The sequence below is a fragment of the Triturus cristatus genome, chromosome 7 (genome assembly GCF_964204655.1).
Source record: "Triturus cristatus chromosome 7, aTriCri1.1, whole genome shotgun sequence".
NCBI lineage: Eukaryota > Metazoa > Chordata > Amphibia > Caudata > Salamandridae > Triturus > Triturus cristatus.
The window spans coordinates 38522709-38542917 of NC_140590.1; the positions used below are offsets into that span (position 1 = coordinate 38522709).

The 20209-nt window shown below is 49.7% G+C and overlaps 1 protein-coding gene across 4 annotated transcripts in view; it reads left to right on the top strand.

Moving 5' to 3' along the window:
* The first annotated feature begins 2013 nt into the window (after positions 1-2013).
* Positions 2014-20209, top strand: part of LIPE (lipase E, hormone sensitive type) — a 414723-nt gene continuing 396527 nt past the window's right edge. For 3 of the 4 annotated variants that reach the window (XM_085615566.1, XM_085615568.1, XM_085615569.1), the window contains exon 1: positions 2014-2142. The gene's annotated coding sequence lies outside the window, so the exon portion shown is untranslated. Of the gene's footprint in view, positions 2164-20209 lie in introns of all 4 variants that reach the window. The other variant, XM_085615567.1, reaches the window with a different exon arrangement.

Sequence of the window (20209 nt, forward strand, 5' to 3'; positions counted from 1 at the left end):
TTCTGGCTAATTGTCTTCCTCTATGTCAAATCTGGTAGTCTCGCAAATCTATGCCCATCAAATTTAGTAGTTTTAGTTCATCGGAAGTTTAGGCATTAATTCAGTCCATCAAAGATTCAGGGAAACAGCTGTCGTGCAGCGTCACCGTCCTCTCCGTCAGCATAACGTCAGGAAATCGAGAAAAGCCAGAAACGAACCCGCACCAACCTCTCTATTCTACCATAATTTATAGTACAAATCATTGACAAATTGTAACAAAAATGGGTCTTCAGCTCCTCTGATTGGTCAATCGAAAATCGTCTGACAGGGTTTACACAAAATAATGTCTCTTAGGTCATTAGTCCTGCTTGTTCCGGTTTTTAAAGGCATCTTATTGTTCTTTCTGAAAAGCTGGCTTGCTTCCCAGGGCGACCTTGGTGGGTACAGTCTGGTTAGGGTCATGACGAGGCCACTGTAGCTGGCGTTAGCGCAGGCGCACTTCACCCAAACCTCATGTAGCATCGACGGTCGGATTAGATACCAGAGGCAGCCATCTTGTGGCAGGCCCAAATGGTCAACTTAAGCAAAGGAAACACAAAACGTAATTAAAACATAGAAATGACTAAATAAATGTTATTCCCTCACTAATACCCATATGTGTATGTATTTAACTTGCAACAAGCAACACTCAAGCGGTTTATACTTACAAAATAAAGCACAAATCACAAATACATTTCAAAAGCAACATATATCATGCAATATTCTAATTGTCTATCATTAGTATGCGTACGTAATTTAGTTTACGATTTAATAAAATCATGCAAAGCAATCCCACGTGTATTTCAATCATTAATAAGGTTTATTAGTAACTTCCACTTCAATCCATTAGTTCGATTATAATTAATTAATTAATGTAATTAGTACAAACATGCAAAATGGGGAGGGTATACAACATTTTTGCATTACCCGCTCCAGCAGTAGTTGGTCTGTGCCGAAGGGTGAATTTGATGTTCCGCGCTGCAACACTAGCAACCCGAAACCTTGGCAGCTATGCCTTGGCTCAGTCTGCATGGTGGTGGGTGCGCACTTGTGGAGAGGTGGGTGACACCTGATGCGTTTGTTGGAGGGGCAGCGGGTCAGCCCGGTCGTCATCAGCGTGTTGTGGCACTTCACAGGCCTCATGTGCTGCAAATAACATGTACGCGGGGTCAATTCACCTACACACACTGTGGAGCCGGGCCTATGCGCATGGCTCCATCTACTGCTTTATTGTAATACCCCTAAACCCACTCCCGGGGTCAGGATGCGTGGGTGCGTGTGACGTCATTGTATTATAGCATTAATGCAGCCCTCTGTCATTCCACAGCCATATCTGCCAAGTGCCTCAGGTCCATGTGTGATGCCTTGCTCTAGTTCAAATTTTCTTTCTTTGACTTCTGGGACTTGTAATCCTGGTTTATAATAGCATTAACAAGACTACAAGTACCAGAATTCAAAAGAAAGAAACCTGGACTGGTGCGGCACATCACGCATGGACCTGGAAATCTTGGCAAGGCTGCAGACCATAATTTTTGGCCCCATGGAAAATATTTGCAAGTCCCGTGATGCATATAAATAGCAGCAGAATAGCACAGAACATGCATGCTCTTCTCCAAATCTTTGAACAGGGTCCACACAAAATATCACAGAGAAGTGATTTTAAAAGTGAAACTTGTTATTTAAAATAACATTATTTCACCGGAACACATGACCACCGGTTGTTCATTGCATTTTAAGTGACTTCAGGAGTGGTGTCAAGGTTCTTCAGCCGAGGAAGAAAGCGCACAGTTCTCTTTGAAAATGGCCGCTTTATTAGCAGACCCTTAGACGTCACGATCATTTATGTCTATGAACCTGCCAACACCCAGATCCACTGCCTCGAGGACCAAACGCAAATAACGCAACCTCGAAGGGCGCGGCTTAGGACCTTGACCAATCACGTAGTAGGATTAACTTAATGGGCGGGTCCTGATGGATCGGCAGGATGAATCGCCTCATTATTGGACAGCAGCACTTGTCGTCACAGAGCGATGCTCCAAGGGGGAGGAGGTAGGAAATGTCAGCTGGAAGCTGAGCGGGAGGAGAGCGGTGAAGCCCGAACCCCGGGAGGAGGGGCCCCGAGAGGTGAGGAGCCGGGACTGTGAGGTGCGCAGGCAAGAGCCAATGAGGGGCCTGGAGTTGGGGGTGGGCTTATGGGGAGAGAGGGACACAGCAGTAAATGGGGGCAGACGAGCCTGACAGCCAATAGCAGAGAAGCAGTTAAGAGAGGGACACAGCCGCCTATGGGTGGCAAGTAGATAGTGGACCAATGAAGCTTGAGTGTAAAAGCGGTCAATCAGGACAGTGGACTAATGACGCTTGAGAGACAAAGCAATCTATCAGGACAGTGGATCATGACGATAGAAACACACCGCCAATCAGACAGAAAATAATTGTAGCAATAGGTCCCAACAGTTCCTTAAAGCCAGAGGGGATCCCCTGAGAGAAGATCTCAGCAGCCAGAGGGAAGATACAGGTTGTTCAACCATGGGAGAGACAGAGGAGCTACTGGGGGAAAGTGACTGCAGATGGCAAGCAGGATCGGTGGGCAAGAAGGCTAGAGGGATATTGGGCCATTGATGAGAAAGGGCTCAGCAGAAGAAGAAAAGGAACTTAAAAGGCAGTGGGAGGAAGCCAGCCACAACAGGGGTGCAGCAGCTAAACGGGGGGCAAAGAGGACAAGTCCACGCGGAGACCAGCAACTGATAACACTTGGATTTTAGGGAGAGAAAATTCAGTTTCAGGCCACCTATTTCTCTTGCCAAACACTTAAAATGTCAACAGTTTTTTAGGTCTCGCCTATGCAGCACGCTTGCGCTACATAGGAGGGCCTTTAGCTGTCGCTCTGCTCATTTTCAAGCACACACTCGTGCTTGTGGCGGCATCCACCTTGCGGGAGCGAGTAGGGGCGAGCCACAAGCACGGGTTGAGTGCTTAAAAATGAGCAGACTGCTCTCCCAAGCGTGCGCGCCTCTCTCCTCGCCCACACGTCCCGGCCACTCGCTCGTTCTGCCCTCTCCTTTTTGCTTGTGCTTCTTGTTTAACTTTCCGCGGTTGTGTTTAACTTGTTCCTGCTGTTTCTGGAAAAGGAAACTGAGCAAAAATGTTCATGTACATCCCGTTTTTTAAAATTATAGGTCACTTTCAGGGTAACTGGTTAAATTCCACTTGAAGATGTCCTGAATGTCATCCATCTTGCAAGGTTTTTTTTGCATGCCTGTACAAATGTTTGCAAATGAGGCTGTCAGTTTTTCATTTTCGAGCTTCTACATGCAGGAATAAATTTAGCTTTCTGGGGTTCCAAGAACTCCAATCAAAAAAGTGCTACCTCACAACATCAATATCATATTAATTCATATGGAAAAAAAACATAGCAATTTGTCTTTCGTATCTAGACATGTCAGTAGCTTTATGGCATCTGATGCTAATGTTTGCTGTGTCTTTCTGTACCTGTCTCTCACTTAATTTCTTGTCTGCCTAGCTGGTGTCTAGCGGACTGACTAGTTAGCAGAAAGCAGACAGCCACACGTGTATCTGTCAAATCGCTCGAGCTGTTATTCTTGATCTTTTCTACCTCTGTTTTGGTGTGTTTGTTTGTCTTTCTGTTTCTCAACTTGTCAGTTGTTGGCTCTCTGTGTATGTTGGTCTGTAGATGCTTTTCTGCTATAATACCTTAAGCTATGCTTAGCTGTCCAACTACCAGCTAAGCTGCATGCATGTCTTTGTAGGCCATTGTCTAGCTTATCTTTCTTAGTTGCCTATCTTTCTTTCTGTTTCTTTCTTTCTCTCTTCGTGTCTTTGAAATGTTTGTCTTATAGCTGTATTTCAGTCAGCTTAGCTGGCATAGCCACCCGTCTATCTTAACAGCTGCATGTCTTTATTACCTCATTCTCTAGCTGCCTGCTAGGGTTTCTCTTTAATCTTTGACGTTTAAATAGTCTGGCAACTTCCGTTATGTCTGGATCGATATAAAGCCATGTGTGCCTTCTTGTCCGTGAGCCCACTGTAGTTCCAGCTGTCATTTCACATCAAGACTCTTCACAGCATCCTGCATCATTAATGGCATAAATATTGCTGGATGCTGTTATGTTAATATTTACACTTGCCGTTCTTGACTTTATTTTACAATGTATACATTTCACTAAAAATGTACCTGAATTGACAAAAGATGGCTGAACTCTGGCAGATTGCCCTGAAATGGTGCTGATAGTAATTTAGACACGTGAGCCTTGTGACCTCATCAGAAGGCCAGATCCGATGCCCAAATTGCAGGGGCGTGCTTAGTCTGGGGCCCTCCTCCAGTGGTTTCTCTTTCTTCTGAACGGGGTGCAGACCAGTGGCAGAGGTTTTGGGACCCCCTTTCCTGTGTGTCCTGTGCACCGGGACAGGCCTCTGAAGCGTGGTTGGACTTGCACAGACATTCACTTTTGCATAAACCGCAAACGTTATGCATCATGGATGTTATTAGATATTTAGAAATATTAGAGTAATCATCCAATTTGAAGGATTCCAGAACACATTTAAATTGAGAAATTTCACATTTGTAAACGTCATATTACGGAGAAAACGTTCATTTTTCTTATGTAAAATGCAGTCAGTTAACATCACTTTGGATCTTCACCAAATGTGCGTGTATATTTTTTACCAGCTGATCAGCCTCTGAGGTTAGAAAGATAAAAGGGCTCATGTTTGCACGAAGAGTTAGTAATGTTTAATACGAATACAGTTACTTAAGCCATGCATCACTCCTTTTTTTTTTTTTTGTGGAAGTAACATCTAATTTCCTGCAAAAAATCTTTGAGACCCCCTGCCATTTCTCATAAGTGAGGTCCTGTGTTAATCTAAAAGAAACTGTTTTTTGATGTTGCATGGTGTTGAAAAACAAACATTTCCCTACCTAATGTCTGTAATAAACTCGAATACATCCCCCACGCAAAAAAAACCAAGCATTGGCATAGCCAATAGGTCTCGCCTTTGGGAGCTTGTAAGTGTTTAGCCATGCAACACTTGATGTTGTTGCACCAAGGATATTGTGCTGGATAACTAAACACTTATAAGGTCCCAAAGGCGAGACCTATTGTCTATGCCAATGCTTGTTTTAACAGAGAAGCCATTTGGAAACGTGGGGTATACCAGACAATTACGGAAAAATAAAATAAAGTAAAATAATAAAAGCAAAATAATACAGGAGGGCCAATGAGAGCCAAGAGAGACAACAACTAATATGGAGACAGTGAGGACAGAGACATAAGTGAGACAAGAAAGACCGAGCCATTGGGGAACCACGGACGCAACAATCAGAAATGAGTTATTGAGCGTGGGGCGAAACAGCTAATGGGGAGACTGAAATGAGCTATAGGCGGTGGGAGGGTCTCATCACAGAAGTTAACATTGTACATCATTTCTTGGCATGTATACTACAGCAGCAGTCTGTTTTTTAGTGGTGGGTGTATACAGCACCCAAAAAGATGAAGACATATCTCAGCACATGCTTCCATTCGAGTAATGCTTCACACAGGAACCAGCCAGCCACTACCGAACATAATCCCTCAATAAACATTACATTTATCCCCAACCTTGCTAACAATATCCAGTATGACTGGCCTCGAAAAAATATGGAACACAGCCAAATAAAATATCAACAGATCACTTTGATTTTTGTCGACAATACCCGAGTTCACCTAGATTCCGAAAGACCATTTGCAACCATAGAAGTTATGTTAATTGCCAATTCCCCTGGTAATCTGCAATTTCCACTGTCATCATTTATTTATTTAAGTGTGAGACCGGCCTCACGGCGTTGCCCTCCCAATCATCCAGCCACCCTGCAACCACCCTCAAGACACGACATCTCCGACTCCGGCCGCCCCAGCCACCCAGATCCGAGGGCCGGCCAGAGCCCTGACAGACTCGACACCCTACCACGCATGTCCGACCGAGGGAGCGGGAACCCTCGAGCCAGACCCAGAGGCGCCAGCCCAGTCACACCTCGGGTCGCCTTCCCCGGGAAGACTCGATCGGCCACCAGGCCCCTGGGGAGCAGGCGCCTCCCCCGCCGAGCGTCTGGGGTCCCTCCCAGACCCACCTGAAAAGACCAAAGAAGTGAGCGGCAGGAAATCCCGCCGAACCCCCTCCGTCACCCCAGTCCCCCCCTCTGCGAGGACTCCGGACTTCAAAGAGCAAGCAGAGTATAACAAGGGGTGCCGGAGGAACGAATGCAGAGAAGACCTGGAACCATCCGAGCCTGCTGACGCTGTCGCGGCTCCTGAACGCTGAAGTCACCTGGGCCTGCTGAGTGACTCGCGGCCTCTCGCTATTGAACCATCTGAGCCCTGCTGACGAGGTCGCGGCTCCCGAACACTGAACCACCTGGGCCTGCTGAGTGACTCGCGGCCCCCAGCTATTGAACCATCTGAGCCTTGCTGACGGAATCGCGGCTCCCGAACCCCGACCACCTGTGCCTGCTGAGAGACTCGCGGCGCTCCCCTTGAGGACGACTCGGTAAGAGATCGCCCAGAAACACGACACCCTCCAGCTCGAGGATTGTGAGCTATCCGCAGGGTATTTCGCAGAGACACTATCTTTAAAGACTGTCCCGCTACCCCCATTCCCCACGACCGATTTGTGGTACCTTGTGCCACTGCTGTACTGCTTGCACCTTGGATCATAAAGATCCCTTGAAATCATCGATAAAAGAACCTATCGTCCTACAAAGAATACGTGTGGTGTCACTCTGTTCGTAGTGTTAGCTCAGGGTGTGCGCGCCTGGTTCGGCCTACGTGGGAGAGGTGGGTCAAAGGGGTGGGCAAGACGGGCATCGAACCCCCCTCCGGCGAACGCCTTTCCAACATTTGGTGGCAGACGACGGGATCCGAGCCGACACCGAAAGAGAGCGTGCAGTGAACGACTGACGCACTACCAAACAGAAATGGAAGGACAAACCTCCATGGGTGCCGCAGGTACCGAAATAAGCTCACCGTTCCGAGAGGATCAATTGGACTATTACACACATAGAGAATTAAAACAGTTTTGCAAGGACCTTGGCATCGCTACCACCGGATTAAGCACAAAGGAAGACTTCCAGAAAGTACTGAAAACCTGGGTCGAGACGGGGGCGCCCCCGACCCAAACGGAAGGAGACTCTGCCCATGAACCACCAAGCATCCCGGTGAGAAACAACGGGCCAGAGGGGAACCTGTCCCCCGAGGAGCTAGCGGACCGAGAGAGAAGCCGCAACCACGAACTTGAACTGGCAAAGCTAAAAATCGAGGGAGAAATAAAACTGGCAGAGAAAAAGTTGGCCGTCGAGCAGTTACAGCTACAAGGGGAACTCGAGGAGAAGAGACGCCAAAGAGAGCACGACGAAAAAAAACTCCAGCTAGAACATGAACGCAGCCTGAAGGAGATCGAGTGGCGGGCTAAAAACGAAAAGTCACAGCCGCCCGGGAATCCACCGTCCGCTCCCACCGGGGAAACCAAAGTCCACATCCCCAAGGATGTGGTAAAAGAGTATTACAAAAATGACGATATCCAGCAGTGGTTTAAGGCCTACGAAGTCGCCATGACCTCTCACCGAGTCCCGCAGAAGGATTGGGGGGCTGGCCTATGGGGCCGGTTCTTAAGCGAATGAAGAGACACCCTGCTAGATCTGCCCTCCACGGTCATGAACTCCTACAGCCACATGAAGGAAGCCCTCGTGGGCCGGTATGGACTCACCCCCGAAATGTACCGACAACGGTTCCGAGATTGCAAGAAGATACCGGGCACCACGTGGGTAGAATACGTGAACTTTTACAGCTGAGCCTTGGACGGGTGGATCAAGGGCAGCAAGGTCTCCACCTTCGAAGAACTGTTTGATCTGATTGCCTGGGAACATTTAGCGGCCAATTGCTTTGTAGAACTGCGCCAACATCTCCTGGACAGTAAACTCACCGACCCTCGGAAGCTGGCCGCTGAGGCTGATCGTTGGGTGAATACCCGGGCCACCCAGGGCCCCGTGGGGGACTACGGCCGCCACAGTCAAGGCCCCCCCGCCAGAGGGGCGGAGGAAACCACGGCCGACCAAGAGACTTCCCCGGGGGGGCCTCACACAGCCCCCCCAGCAGCCCACCAGCGGCAGGTTCAGCCCCGTCCCCAGCAAGCACCGGAGCCCCAGGACGGCTAGGTCCACGAGCTAGGATCACCTGCTTCCGCTGCCAACAGCCCGGACACTACGCCAATGACCCCCAGTGTCCCCAGTATCAGCGAACCGCAACGACCAACCCCCCGGCCCGGCAGATGGCCTCCGTGGCTCTGGGGGAGGAGATGGAGGACTCCGAAGAATGGGAACCAGCGGCCATGGCCCTGGTCTCCCTTGGTGATCGAGAAATGGTCCCCGGGACACCCTTGCCCGCCAACACAAAGAAATACCGACAGCAGGTGACCATCAACGGCCACCGAGTCGAGGGCCTCCGCGACACCGGGGCGAGTGTCACCGCGGTCCACCGCAGCCTAATTTCAGAAGACCAGAGCCTAACCGGTGCCCTCTGTCCGGTCGTATCCTCCAACAATTCTGAGAGCCTCTGCCAGATGGCGCTGGTGCCTTTCGAGTGGGGAGGGGTCCCCGGAGAATTGAAGGTAGCGGTCCGAACATCACAGCCCGTAGACTGCCTCCTGGGCAACGACCTGGAGAGTTCCCCGTGGGGGCAAGTAGAACGAAGAGCCCATCTCGAGATGATGGGCCTACCTGAATGGGTCTGCGCCACCACGCGCTCCATGACCGCGCGATTGCCTCTCTCCGAGGGCGGTGAGGCCCTCCCACCGAACACTGTCCCCGAGAACCGGGACACCCTACCAGAAGCGGACAACCCTCCTTCGGAGGGAGAAGAAGACACTAACCCGGGAGAAGGGCCGGAACCTTCCGCCCCATAGGCCCTGACTGAGCTCGGAGAACTGCCCGAGATGGCCCAATGGCGCTGTGAGGGAGGGCCCTCCCGTGAAGAGTTCTGCCAGGAACAGGCCACCTGCCCCTCCCTCGTGGGACTCAGACAACAAGCCGAAGCCCAGGCCGCCGGTGACCGGACCGGAACCCATTGGAGCTATTGGGACAATGGCCTCCTATACAGCGAACAAAAGTCCTCCGAGCTAGGCGCAGCCCGAATACTGGTGGTACCCCTGCGTTTCCGAAGCCACCTCCTGGGCCTGGTCCACGATGTACCCTTGGCAGGACACTTAGGCCAAGACAAAACATATCAGCGATTGGTTACCCACTTCTATTGGCCCAAGATGCGAGCGAATGTAGAAGTACACTGCAAATCCTGCCTCACGTGCCAGGGCAGTGGGAAGAGTGGCGGAAAACGCAAAGCTCCCTTACAACCGTTCCCCGTTGTGAGTACCCCGTTCGAGCGGGTCGGCATCGACATCGTGGGACCCCTGGATCCAAAGACCGCCCAGGGCCACCGCTTCATCCTTGTCCTGGTGGACCATGCCACCCGCTACCCCGAGGCCATTCCCCTCCGCACCGTGACGGCTCCCGTGGTGGGCCGGGCTCTCATGGGGATCTTCTCCCGTGTCGGATTTCCCCGCGAGGTTGTGAGTGATCGCGGCACTAACTTCATATCCCGCTACATGAAGTCCCTGTGGCAGCAGTGCGGAGTCACATATAAGTTCACGACCCCCTACCACCCCAGGGCAACGGCCTAGTGGAACGCTTCAACCGAACCCTGAAGGGAATGATCCTGGGCCTCGAAGAGCCCCTGCGCCGGAAATGGGACGTCCTCCTCCCTTGCCTCCTGTTCGCGTACCGAGAAGTTCCCCAAAAGTCTCTGGGGTTCAGCCCCTTCGAACTCCTATACGGACACCCCGTCCGAGGGCCCCTGAGCCTGGTCAAAGAGGGCTGGGAGACAAGCCCCCGGGGGACACCCCCTGATGTGTTCCGCTACATCCTGGCGCTCCGCAACCAGACGAGGAAGTTCAGAGAACTCGCAGAGGCTAACCTCGAGGCCAGCCAAGAAGAGATGAAGCGCTGGTATGACCAGAACGCAATCCTGGTCGAGTTCCAGCCGGGCCAGCAGGTTTGGGTCATGGCCCCGGTGAAGCCCTGCGCCCTACAAGACAAATGGACTGGTCCTTTCAAGGTGATCGAGCGGAAGAGTCAGGTCACGTACCTGGTCGATGTACAGTCCCCACGGAACCCCCGCCGGGTCCTCCACGTGAACCGTCTCAAGCCCCACTTTGTGAGAACAGAATTAAGTTTGCTACTGGCCACCGATGATGGGGCGGAAGAAGACACCGAACCCCTGCCCGACCCCCTGCGCACCAAAGACCTGGATGGTTCCGTGGAGGGAGTGAGACTTTCAACCACCCTCACTCCCCAACAGTCCGACGACTGCCGCCAGCTGCTCAGACAATTCGCAGACCTCTTCTCCCTCATTCCAAGGGTCACCGACTGGTGTGTCCACGACGTGGACACCGGCGACAGCCCGCCTGTGAGACACCGAGCCTACCGGGTGCCTGACCGGGTCCGCACCTGCATCAAGACCGAGGTACAGAAGATGCTCACCCTTGGAGTAATCGAACCCTCCGACAGCCCCTGGGCCAGCCCGGTGGTTCTGGTCCCGAAGGCGGCTTCCCCTGGGGTCGCCCCCGAACTAAGATTCAGTGTGGACTACCGGGGGCTCAATGCGGTCACCCGAGCAGACGCTCACCCTATTCCCCGCGCCGATGAGCTCATCGACCGCCTTGGGGCCGCCCGGTTCCTCAGCACTTTCGACCTGACCTGCGGATACTGGCAGATTGCTCTCACGGAGGGAGCGGAAGAACGCTCTGCCTTCTCCACACCAGATGGACACTACCGCTTCAGGGTCATGCCGTTCGGGATGAAGAACGCCCCAGCCACGTTCCAGCGGTTGGTGAACAAGGTCCTGGCCGGACTCGAGGAGTTCAGCGCAGCGTACCTTGACGACATCGCCGTATTCAGCTCTCAATGGCACGAGCATCTCCAGCACCTCCGACAAGTACTAATGGCCCTGCGCCAAGCCGGACTAACCGTGAAGGCCAGCAAATGCCAGCTCGGGCAAGGCTCCGTGGTCTACCTGGGGCATCAGGTGGGCAGCGGCCAGGTCGCCCCCCTCCAACCGAAGATCGACGCCATCAAGTCCTGGGAGCCCCCCACCACGCAGACGGAGGTCCGGGCCTTCCTGGGCCTTACAGGGTACTACCGGATGTTCATTAAAAACTATGGTAGCATCGCGGGGCCCCTCACGGAGTTGACCTCCAAAAAGCTCCCGAAGAAGGTGCAGTGGACCCCCCAGTGCCAGCAGGCGTTCGACGCCTTGAAAACCGCCATGTGCACCGCCCCCGTACTCAAGGCCCCCGACTACTCCCAAGAGTTTGTGGTCCAGACCGACGCATCCGAATACGGCATCGGGGCCGTCCTCTCGCAGTTCGACGACAAGGGCATCGATCAGCCCATAGCCTTCATCAGCCGAAGGCTGCTGCCGCGAGAGCAGCGTTGGAGTACTATAGAACGAGAGACCTTCGCCGTGGTCTGGGCCCTCAAGAAACTATGGCCCTACTTGTTCGGAACCCATTTCCGAGTACAGACGGACCACCGGCCCTTGCGGTGGCTAATGCAGATGAGGGGGGAGAACCCCAAGCTACTACGATGGTCCATCTCTCTCCAAGGGATGGACTTCACTGTCGAACATCGCCCCGGGACGGATCATGCCAACGCCGACGGCCTGTCCCGGTTCTTCCGCTTCGGCGAGGAGAACCCCCCAGTGGATGGGTAGTTCTCCACGCCTTTCAGCTGGGGGGGACGCGTGTGAGACCGGCCTCACGGCGTTGCCCTCCCAATCATCCAGCCACCCTGCAACCACCCTCAAGACACGACATCTCCGACTCTGGCCGCCCCAGCCACCCAGATCCGAGGGCCGGCCAGAGCCCTGACAGACTCGACACCCTACCACGCATGTCCGACCGAGGGAGCGGGAACCCTCGAGCCAGACCCAGAGGCGCCAGCCCAGTCACACCTCGGGTCGCCTTCCCCGGGAAGACTCGATCGGCCACAAGGCCCCTGGGGAGCAGGCGCCTCCCCCGCCGAGCATCTGGGGTCCTTCCCAGACCCACCTGAAAAGACCAAAGAAGTGAGCGGCAGGAAATCCCGCCGAACCCCCTCCGTCACCCCAGTCCCCCCCTCTGCGAGGACTCCGGACTTCAAAGAGCAAGCAGAGTATAACAAGGGGTGCCGGAGGAACGAATGCAGAGAAGACCTGGAACCATCCGAGCCTGCTGACGCTGTCGCGGCTCCTGAACGCTGAAGTCACCTGGGCCTGCTGAGTGACTCGCGGCCTCTCGCTATTGAACGATCTGAGCCCTGCTGACGAGGTCGCGGCTCCCGAACACTGAACCACCTGGGCCTGCTGAGTGACTCGCGGCCCCCAGCTATTGAACCATCTGAGCCTTGCTGACGGAATCGCGGCTCCCGAACCCCGACCACCTGTGCCTGCTGAGAGACTCGCGGCGCTCCCCTTGAGGACGACTCGGTAAGAGATCGCCCAGAGACACGACACCCTCCAGCTCGAGGATTGTGAGCTATCCGCAGGGTATTTCGCAGAGACACTATCTTTAAAGACTGTCCCGCTACCCCCATTCCCCACGACCGATTTGTGGTACCTTGTGCCACTGCTGTACTGCTTGCACCTTGGATCATAAAGATACCTTGAAATCATCGATAAAAGAACCTATCGTCCTACAAAGAATACGTGTGGTGTCACTCTGTTCGTAGTGTTAGCTCAGGGTGTGCGCGCCTGGTTCGGCCTACGTGGGAGAGGTGGGTCAAAGGGGTGGGCAAGACGGGCATCGAACCCCCCTCCGGCGAACGCCTTTCCAACATTAAGGTTTTATTTAGAGCTGGCTAGACCCAGGGGTATCAGAGCGCTTTACAGGAGTATGAGGGGGAACGGAAATAAAATATTTGTTCAGTGAAATAGCAGTCAGAACCATTAGACCAAAGAGAACAGATAAATACGAGGACTATTTACATAAGGATTACGTTAAGCTTAAGCGGGCAGTGAGTATTTAGGCTAGGGAAGGTGGGTAAAGAAATGATAAGGGAAAGGGAAGTATAGGAGGCGGGAGACGGTGGGAGGGGATGGGTAAGGATAGACCTAGGATGAATAGGCAGAGGCAGGGAGGGGGAGTTAGGGGGGAGGGGAGAGAGTAGCATGGGGGAGGGGAGTATAGAGGCTGATTGGGGAGGAGAGAGACCAGGGGCAGTAGAGGGGAACCTGAAGGGGGGGAGCAGAGTGCGTGTCAGTGACAAGTATTATGGACCCCAATATTTGTTGAGGAGGTGCAGTTTTAGGTCTTTTTTGAAGCTGTAGTAGGAGGCGTTACACACGCAGGTCTTTAGGGAGGGTATTCCAGATGGTTGGAGCATTTCCGGAGAAGGAGCGAGCTTGTGTGCATTTCTTATTTAACAGAGGACGGACTAGAACGAGAGCCTTGGTGCTCTTCGTCGGTCGGGTGCAGCCCGCTTTGTGGAGTTTATCTGAGAGGTACTGCGGGGTGTTTTAGTGAAGGGCTTTGTGCGTAATGCATGCAATGTTGTAGGTGGATCTGCCTTCGACTGGCAGCAATTTGAGGGCAGAGGAGGGGTTATGTGGTCAAAACGTTTGTAGTCGGAGATGAGACTAGCAACTAGGTTGAGCACAGATTTGAGTGGTGCTAAGTGGACTTTAGGTGTGCCAGAAAGGATAGCGTCCCCATAGTCGATTCTTGACAGGACCAGTGATTGGACCACAGATTTGAAGTCGTCAACAGGGATGAAGCGTTTAATTTTCATGAGATGACGGAGGGTGAAGAGTGCTCCTTTGGCCAAATTTTTAATGTGGCAAATAAGAGTAAGGCTATTGTCAATGGTGATACCAAGAGATTTAACTGAGTTGGAAATGGTGAGAGAACAGTTGAGAACAGTTGAGCGTTAAGGTCGGAGATCCAGTCTTGTATGGGGAGTGGGTTGTTTTTGGGAGAGAAGAGAATAATTTCATTTTTTTTTAGGGTTGAGTTTAAGATGATTGTTTGGGGTCTAGGGCAACAAGTTTTCATGTGTATTTTGTCCTTGGGACAAGTAAGCCCAACCCCGTACAATACAAACCCTCTGGCTACCAGTTTACAGTCCCACATTATGGATCAGGGAAGGGCATTGTCTATAGTTAAGGTAATATTTGTGTCCATAAGATAATGCTGCTCAAACTTGAATTTATGCTTCATTAATGCAAAGCCTTTATTATTAGGGTGAGCGCTCTAAGTAAATGTTGTAAGTTCGGACTGCAATACTGACCGTGGTTCCAGTATAAAAATTTGTACACACATTTTTTCAAAGTTTAGTAATATGAGCCTATTTAAAATGCTCCTAGATTGCTCTCTGATTAGATGCAAATATTTGCAGAAGATTGAAAGCATTATTGATAATTCTTTGCTTTCAAAATAAAATGTTCACAAAAAAATACAGGTAGGAAAAAAACATTTAGCTAAACTACTATAAAAGTTAAGGTAGCATTTCTTTGAAGCATCATATAGTAAAATGTGCTCATTTATGCTAGTATTTCCCCAAAATAATATTAGTAGAACATCGGTGTAACCAGTTTCAATAAGATTATGGGAAACATAAAAAATAAACAAGCATTGGCGAAGCCAATACATCTGATATTAGTGGGCAGATTTTTGTTTTTGTTGATGCATGACTTGTTTGTCATGGTTTTTGTAAAACCTTATTGGTGTGGGAGCTCCCAGGACTGTGCCATTATAACAAACATTGGCAAAACCAAAAATAGTTTTTGGTCTCAAAAAGTACACATTGCCGCAGTAGTTCCTGACGCTAAATAAAACTATTATATGCTCCCTCTGGATAAGCAGAGTGCTGTCACTCACAGCGAAGCCAGCCAACAGACAGAGAGATAGAGACAGAATTTTAAGAAACACAAAAGGTCATGGTTAACGTCAGACCAAATTATGGGCCCTGTTATTAAAGAAAACCTCAAAGGTGCACCCATGGTATATGTCCTTGCATTAAGTGCAGATATACGCTTTCATGAATTCACAAGAATTTACAGAAGTAGGCCAAGAAATAGTACTCCTAGAAAATATTTTTGAACTGCATTTTAGCATTAGCAAATATACATCTGTAGATTTGCTCGTAAAAATTTGAGTGTTTGCACGTTCACTCTTCCTCCAACAATTTTTTCCCCAACCCTGTAAGAAGTTTTATGTCTTTCATTGTCCGGAGTATATTTCCAACCTTTCTCAGTATGGGAAACAATTAGAGTTGGTGAAAGCACTTAAAACATGCAAGTTAGCAGGTTTCCATAGACTCAAAAGGGCATGCCTACCCTGGAACTATTGCTTACCATTACCTTCAGCGCCACTATGTAGATTTGCGGAAATGTGGCAACATAAGGGAATTGCTAGTATTCAAACCCTACTGTGGTATGAGCCCTGGCAGAACCAGAGAGGTTATATCAAAGCTCTTATATAATGAGATTAGCCGACGACACGCCGACGACACACAGTTGATCGTCTCCCTCACCAAAAACCCGCCCATCGCCAAATCCAACTTCTACAAGGGAATGAAAGCCGTCGCAGAGTGGATGAAGACCAGCCGCCTGAAACTGAACTCAAACAAGACAGAGGTCCTCGTTCTCAGCTCCACTCCCTCCGCATGGGACGACTCCTGGTGGCCGACTTCGCTGGGAGCTGCCCCGACACCCACAAACCACGCACGCAATCTGGGGTTCATCCTGGACTCAATGCTCGCCATGACCCGGCAAGTCAACGCTGTTTCCTCCTCCTGCTTCAACACCCTTCGAATGCTCCACAGGATCTACAGATGGATCCCCACCAAAACCAGGAGAACGGTCACCCAAGCACTCGTCAGCAGCAGGCTGGACTACGGCAACGCCCTCTACGCAGGAACCACGACTACAATCCAGAAGAGACTCCAGCGCATACAGAATGCCTCCGCACGCCTCAACCTCGGACTCCCTCGCCACAGCCACATCACCACCCACCTTAGAGACCTGCATTGGCTCCCTGTCAACAAGAGGATCACTTTCAAACTCCTAACCCATGCTCACAAAGCACTCCACAACGCCGGACCAGCATACCTCAACGAACGACTGTCCTTCTACACCCCGTACCACCAGCTGCGCTCCGCCGACCTCGCCACCGTCCCACGCATCCACCGAACAACCACCGGCGGCAGATCGTACTCCCACCTCGCCGCAAAGACATGGAATACCCTCCCCGCCCCCCTGCGTCAGACCCAGGACCTGCTGACCTTCAGGAGACACCTCAAGACCTGGCTGTTTGACCAGTAGCTGCCTCACCCCCACCCCTTTAGCGCCTTGAGACCCTCACGGGTGAGTAGCGCGCTCTACAAATATTTGATTGATTGATTGCTGCCATAATTTTTTTCCGAATTACATTGCACAATAGGGACAAGTGGATTTTGTAACAGGACAAGTAGATCTATGAAGGAACCTGACCCATGGACAAGTAGATACTTTATTTAATTCCACACCCCTGAATATTTTCACATATCTGTGTGGAAAAAAAAGATAAAGTATCCAGGAGGTACCATGATATCTCGTATTAATATTAAAGGTGAGTGCCAAACAAATTGAGGGCATTACACAAAATTGCACTACTTTTTTAAGTTACTGAACATTTAGAAAGCAGGGTAGCTGAATTATGTAGGCTGTTAGTCCCCCTTGCACACATCTCCTCAGCTATCATTTGTGAGTCCAGATGTCAGGTTGTCAGTCTGCTTCACATTTCCCTTCACCTCTCAGCATCCTTTTTAGGTCTCGCTGAGCCAGCGCGCACGCGCTGCTCGGAGAGACATTTAGTAGGTGAGTTTTCAAAGTGCTGCTAGCTGGTGACAAGCTTGCGTTCACGCGTGCAGCCGGCAGCTTTGCAATATGTACAGCCGCGATCACTTTCACTTTCGCGCGCGCAGCCTACTTTCACTTTTCACGCGCGCACCACTCGTGTCTCTTGTTTTTTTTCTATTTTATTATTTTATGGATATACACTTTTCTGCCTCTGACTGTCGCGCGCGCAGCCTACTTTCACTTTTCGCGCGCCTGTACGCGCGCCACTCGCGTTTTTTGTGTGTTCTGCTTCCTGACTGTGGACTTTGACAGTGCTGTCCACTTTCCAGACCTGACCGGTACCTCGTGGCTTTTGTGGAAGCTCTGCCGCTGAGTGCCTACTCTGTGCTAGTCTTTCCCGGCTTCCTCTTCCAGTAAGCTGAACTTTGCTAGTGACATGTCTCCTCAGTCCTCGTAGAGGTCTGTGCGCCTTGTTCCTGACACTGGGAGCCAGCAGCTGTCACTGCGCGGGGGCACAGTGCCTGGTGTACTTCCAGGGTATCAGCAGAAGGTGGTCATGTAAATTGGTGTTTGTGCAACTTCACTGCTTACTGAGGAAGATCCGGAGCTGGAAGACAGAAGTTTACCTTTCTGCCGAGCTGCGTTAGGCTCTGGCTTTGACAGTCTATAGCAAAGCATCAATGACTCATACAGCCATCAACGCGCTTTTCTTGCCTGGTAGTGTGTATTCGTCATAATGCCACCATGTATGCTCCACACAGACAGATCACTCTCAAACGTTCATTGCTAGTATATTTTTCTGCGTTGAACTTAAAAAAATAACACGCCTACCTAGCGAGATGCTCTGGACCTTAAAACGTCGCATTTGTATTTTACTGTATTGCAAGTGATGAAGTACAATAATATTCCCATCACGTGTAGTGTTGCCTATTTTACAAGTAAGGATTATTGTTGAACATCTCATTCCCTAGGCCTCAGCCTCCTTTCGAAGCATATAATCTCTCCCCGACGTTGTTCATCTTCAAATAGTGTCGGCTCAATTGTAAATACGCTTTCCACTGTAGCTCGGGTCGCTTTGATGCCGACTGCGCAGTCATTGACTGAATAATGGATAATAGTGCGTTTTACTTTTGTTCATTTACATAAATGAGTTATGCCTCCCAGTTTACAATTTTTTTTTACCACAAGTGAGTCTCCACACGTTGCTTTTACTATACGCCGTCTTTTAGTTGAGCATGGAACAATCTCCTGCAGAAATTCATATTTTTTTTAAACTCCTGTCGTTTAGTACGTCATGAGGTGGCCAGTAACGCTGGTTAAAGTAGACTTTTTTGCTGCGGCTGCTGCCAACGTTTATTTGAGAAGTGTTACTGGACTAGCTTCCCTAAGCGTCTGACCATTTTTAATTGGGAGTTGTGGAGGTAGAGATATCAGCTAGTTTCAAACTCGTCCAGCATGGAGATAGCCAATAGGTCTCACCTTGGGGCCTTATAAGTATTTAGGTATGCAGCACAATATCCTTGGTGCAACAACATCAACTGTTGCATGGCTAAACACTTATAAGGTCCCAAAGGCGAGACCTATTGGCTATGCCATTGCTTGTTGTATCCTGAAGCCAGGGTCTCTGCACCCTCACATACCTGTCATCTGTTCTCCCCTTCATGTCTGAATATTTAATGGTGTACACATGCGGTTATGGCAGTTAAAGGGGCAGAATCAGTGGGTGAGTGAGTGGTCTGGGATGATCAGCTTTACAGTAAAGAACTACTGTGTAGGTGCTCCCTGCTCAGCCCAACCTTTAATCTCTTTTTTTTTTTTCTTCAATTGCAGTGGAAAAAAAAAATACTTTACAATGAGGAAAAAATGGACAGAGTGTAGCAACCCCCCACCCCCGCAGGTAGAGAGTATATATAGAAGGCGGTTTCTAAGAAAACAAAATAGTAGTAAAATACAATCTTATCTCAAATATCCCATTATATGACACATTAGGATCAAAAGTTCATTTGGGCAGTTTTTATCCCTCAGCAGCAAGAACCTTAAGTAGATAAGAATTAGTTTTCACGCCTTTAAGAAATAACAATCAATAAAGTGACCAGTGCAACAGTGCCATAATAAAAAATAGGGCATCACTACAGGATAAATATTTTTCGAGTTTCCCAGAGTGAAAAAAAAGAAAAATATATACCAAAGCAACCAAACTAGACTAAGAAAGTTGTCTTATAAATAAATGTAGGGAGAAATGGCTTGTTCTTTAATCTCTCCCGCATTTATCCTTGGTGAGTTAGCCAGTGAGAAAGGGGACCCCAGATCACTAGTCCCTTTTTTATTATCAGAGTCCCTTTTTAGCATATATTGCCTTCTCCAATGAGTGAATTGAGTAAAAACGGGCTAGCCAATGTGTAGAGACTGGGGGGTCAGGATACAACCAAGTAGAAGCAATGCATAGCCTAAGAATGGCCATGGCAATGAATATTAGTGCCCCTCCCTTCTTTCGGTCAATCGATTCCGTTATACGCAACATTATCGTGGAGGGAACCAGCACCAGATTAGGAGATAGCACCTGTCCCAGAAAATGTTGGATTTTATTTATTAATGGTTCTAATTTAACACATGTGGCAAACATATGGATTGAATCCGCTTTAAACTCAGTGCAGCGAGGACAATGTGTTCCTTTACCGGAGCCCCATTTTGCAATCTTGCTAGGAGTGAAATATAAAAAAAAAACAAGTCTTATAGAACTGCGCCTGAAGATTAGAGGATAGCAAATCGCTTTGTGCGAATTCGACTGCAAGTAAGAAAGCATTATTGGTGATGTCCAATTTCTGTTGCCACTTAGTGGATATTAAAAGCAGATTATCAGGCATCAAGGTGTTAAACATGTTATAAATAACTCCAATACGTGGTATCGAATCTCCACAGAACTTCTCTATCAGATTACACTTGGTGAAGCCTGACGGGCCCCCAGTCTTTCGTAAAAAGAATGATTTAACCACTAAGTACTTAAAAGATTCCCTCTTGTCTAGATTATAAAGGGATTGAAGATCTTCAAACGCCAAGATCTCTTTAGCTGAACAGAGGTCTCCTAGTTTCTTTACTCCTTTATCAATCCAGTTTTGGAGATAGGATGAACTGAAAATATCCGGGAGGTTAGAGTTATTTCTAATAGGGGTATAGAAGTTTAGTCTGCTAATACCAAGAAACTTGCGTATGGCTAAAAAAACCTTAAAAAACCCCAAGAAGGGACTTAAATTTCACCCTTTTATAGTAACCCAGTTCTA